Here is a 5,000-nt window from a genome sequence, read left to right on the forward strand (position 1 = left end):
GAGAGAGAGAGAGAGAGAGAGAGAGGGAATTAAGAGATAATGAATCAAGCTAGATGGAAAATGCGAGTGAGAAGGAGGGAGAAGCTAGAGGAAAATCAATATGGAGAGAGAGAGAGAGAGAGAGAGAGAGGGAGAGAGGGAGAGAGAGAGAGAGAGAGGACGCAGAAGGACAAATTAGTTGTTAAAAGCTGAAGGGAGTCAAATTTAGTAAATTAACCACATAGTTTCATTACAAAATACAATATTTACAATATGAAATAACCCCCTAATAACACACTAATACAAAAACAACTGCCTCCTACTAAACTATTATGACTATTTTTAGTAGTGAATCAATCTTCTATACTGAAAGGATTGAGTGATGAATTCCATTCATCATTTTTGGGAAAGAGGAATTGGTCACATGTTGAAATGCATTAATAATGATTAGTTCTCAGTACAGGAAGTGTCAATGACACTTCCTCTTTCCCACTGTTACTTGTCTTACACCTTGACAGTGTGGCTCCAGTATTATATTCATGTACCATTTCACATGCAGGCATAATTATCTTACAGCAAACAACAAACATATAATACAGCCTTTTGGATCGGAATGAAGAACTCGGATGAGAGATACAGACAAGATGAAAAGAGCTCAACAAGAGAGTGATCTGAGAGATGGAGAGATAGTGCCATAGGACTGAGGAGGAGGAGAGGAGAGGAGAGGAGAGGAGAGGAGAGGAGAGGAGAGGAGAGGAGAGGAGAGGAGAGGAGGTTGTGCTCTTGCAGGCAGCGTTTCACCCTGAGAGGAGAGCAGGAGCGAGGGAGTCGGAGGGGGAAACTAGGCCACGTGGAAAAATCCAGCTGTAATGATCCAACTCTGGGATGTCTTCTCTCTCTCTGGACTCTCTCTCTCTCTCTCTCTCTCTCTGAACTCTCTCTCTCTCTCTCTCTCTCTCTCTCTCTCTGAACTCCCTCTCTCTCGCTCTCTCTCTCTCTCTCTCTCTCTGACCTCTCTCTCTCTCTCTCTGAACTCTCTCTCTCTCTCATGCTCTCTCTGCCTCTGTGGCCACATCTCGCTCTCTTTCCTTCTATCCTAGTGTTTTTGGATGAGGCTGAAGATGATTTTGCAGCCTATGTTGGACAGTAAAGTGGTATTATTATACTGTAGCCTTTTCTCTCTCTGTCTCTAGTATGATCTATCCCTCTCTCTCTCTCTACTACAGCTACAGCTTTCTTCTCCATCTCTCTTCCCTTCTATCTTCTCCTCCTTCTCTCTTTGTATATCTTCTTTTTCTCCGTCTCTCCCTCTTCTGCTTCATAGCAGATATCACTACAGTTCCCTGCATTCAACCTCATATCCAGTGGGACAATTTCCACTCTGTACCCCCTGGTCCCTACTCTCACAACAGAAAGACGAGAGACATGACAACCAACCCAGACAGAGTGAAAGACAGCATATTCAAAGCAGCGACATATCACTTCAACAGGATTTTATGAGCAAGTGGAAAAGCACAGAACATCCTTGGTATTTTTTCGACGCGTGGAGAATCACATACAAATACGCACACGCATGCACACACGCGCACACACACACACACACACACACACACACACACACACACACACACACACACGCATGCACACACGCAGATGTGGAGACAGAGACAGGAAGAGCCGGCCTCTGCTGGAACTGCCACTTCCTGTGTTCCATAAAAATGTGGGATGTCAGCAAACACACAACTCCAAAGTTTTCCTGAGGCTGTGTCCTCTTCCTGCATCCCTGTGTGTGTGTGTGTGTGTGTGTGTGTGTGTGTGTGTGTGTGTGTGTGTGTGTGTGTGTGTGTGTGTGTGTGTGTGTGTGTGTGTGCGTGTGTGTGTGTGTGTGTGTGTGTGTACACACATGTCTGTCTGACTAACAGACAGTAGAGTAAAACATGAATCCAGATGGGTTGAAAAAAGCCAAAAAGAATGCAATCGCTTCACTGCCACATACCGGCGTAGGGTCAGCAGCACACACGTGCGCGCACGCGCACGCACACACACACACACACACACACACACACACACACACACACACAGCACGCGCTATGTTCTATATCTGTAAGGGGTCAGGTTATGGTTGTGGGTTTCCTGCTCATCTGAACTGTCTAATTGTTCTGTTTCCTCCCAGCTTTCCTGGGCTATATTTAGCCTGCAAGGCTTTTCAAGGACTGTCAGGAGTCAGGACCACTCATGTTGTAATGAATAGGGCCAATACCGATAATAACCGATATTAACACTGCTGTTATGGCCGATAACCGATATTTACCGATGTCGATATGATCTGTAGAAAAACACATTTCTATGATAATCACATTTTGTACATACTGAAAAAACACGTGCAAACACTGTGAATTAGAAAAAGTTATGCATTTCTTTATTTCCAAAACATTTGGAAAAGCCCATAAATCGTAGGTTTACTGTGTTGTTTCCTCTCAATGTGAAAGTTTTGGCTGATACCGATAACCGATTAACATAGGAACATCAGACCGATGCCGATACGTAAAAAAATGACTAACATCAGCCGATACCGATATGATTGCCGATATATGGTGCATCCCTACAGGACATACTTGTGCTCTGCTCTTAAGCTGAAGTAACTGCTGTTATGCTTGTGTAATTGCTGTTGCAGAAGCAGCACAGAAGCACAGATCTATACATATTAATTATGAGATTACTTCCGTCAATCAATCAATCAACCTTAGACCACCTGTTTTTTCCACCGTCTCACTCTGTGTTTGTGACTCATGTCCTGGTGTTTTTCCACATACGACCCTGTTACCATGCTTTATATATCCTGTCATTGTTACTGAGCCGTTACACACGCACACGCACACAGACACACACACACGCACACACGCACACACACGCACACGCACATAGACACACACACACACACACACACACGCAGACACATACCCATGCACGCACATGCACACAGACACACACACACAAGCACGCACACGCACACAGACACACACGCACGTACACAGACACACACACACAAGCACACGCACACACACACACACACACACACACACACACACATCCACGCACACAGACACACGCACACACATGCACACAGACACACACACACACACACACACGCACATGCCCTTCTGAATCATTTAAGCTGTATCTAATGTCCTGCTCGCGTTTCAGCCAAGTGATGCCGCAAGCAGGACGCCAAGTTCACGTTTCTCTGTCTATTCTTCAGGACAACCGCTACAAGTGAGTCCTATGCAGATGAAAGCATGACAAAGACACACACACACACACACACACACACACACACACACACACACACACACACACACACACACACACAGGATTATGGTTTACAGGGTCGGGTTCACTGCAGCGCTACATAAACCACTGCTGCAGTCCAGGGGAGTACCAGGGGAGGGAGAGAAAGAAAGAGAACAATAAAGAACAAAACTAAATATGACAAAAACAATGACAGATGAAGAGACCCGTGAGATGGATCTGCTGTGCTACAGTCGGCCTGCTGGTGTTGCTGCTGCTGACTGTCTTCAGAGAGGCACAGCGGTGCGGCACAGGGACAGAGTGCAGTAGGCCTATTGTAGTCGAGTGACAGAGGCTGCAGAGAGGACACAGGACAGTCCTGCTGTATAGGGTTACAGCCTCACCGGGACGAGACGAGCCGTGACCCTGAAGGTGACGTTGACAGAGACAGCTAGGGAGGAGACGAGCGGTGGCCCTGAAGGTGACGTTGACAGAAAACAGGTGCATTGCAGGCCTTGGGGCCAGTAGTAACCACCAAGTGACAATCTGAAAGCACAACTGTTCCTGAGTCAGTTCACTGTACAGAACACACTACACAGGGAGGGGGCAGGAACGCCTGACACAACTGTTCCCGAGTCAGTTCCAGGCCAGACCAGCTCAGCGTGGCAGACACAACATTACTCAGCAGCACTGCTGTACAGGAGGAGGCTGTCCATCAACCAGAGCACCTGGGTTCAAACCACCGGGTTGGCAAACATCTGCCCTGCTGAAGTGCCACTGAGCAACACAGTCTAATTGCACAGAATGTGTGGTTATCAATATGCTTCTGTACCAAATAACTGATTCAAATGACTGTACAAATGAAGTGATTCTTAACAGCTCCAGTCACTAGAGGGCACTGGGTGGGTAGAGTGCATACCTCCGGCAACCTTTCTACAATGCTTCGTGGTGTTACGACGTGAATCCGTTTGGGAGTTTAAGGAGCCTTTTTGTGGTCGACCACACCCATTACCACGCCCCCTGTTGGCCAGTGGGCGTGGAAAGTTAATCAGTTCAAAGTTGGCCCATGACATACTTTTCTACCAAGTTTTGTGCAAATCCGTTGATAACATTTTGAGATAGAACGCTGACAGACAAACAAGCAAACAGACAAACAGACAAACTGACAAACAGACAAACTGACAAACAAACAAACAAACAGACAAACTGACAGACAAACAGACAAACAAACTGACAAACTGACAGACAAACAAACTGACAAACGGGGTGAAAACATGACATGACATGTTTGACATGCTCTGTGTTAACCTTTCAGTCCTCACATCATCAGCATGTTTCCCCTGAGAGAGGCTCTCGTCATCAGGAAACACCACTGCTGCTAACGCCTGCTTTTATTGATACAACTCTGCAAACTGATTCTGATCCATGATGAACGCCACTTTAATTGAGACCAATTATTTGCTACTACAGGCTAAGAAATGAACTGCAGCTTCACCTGCATGCTGAGAGAGAGAGAGAGAGAGAGAGAGAGAGAGAGAGAGAGAGATAGAGAGAGAGAGAGAGAGAGAGAGAGAGAGAGAGATAGAGAGAGAGAGAGCTGTAATGGATGTCCCACTGCTTCTCCTGATAGTTTAACACCATCATTACTTCCTCTTTACTGGAATATATGTAAACTGAACAGTTGGGCACTGTAGTACACATGTTCAGATTTATTCTAACATCAAAGTAGCTCT

This window comes from Poromitra crassiceps (genome assembly GCF_964638095.1).
Source record: "Poromitra crassiceps genome assembly, chromosome: 11".
NCBI classification, from domain to species: Eukaryota; Metazoa; Chordata; class Actinopteri; order Beryciformes; family Melamphaidae; genus Poromitra; species Poromitra crassiceps.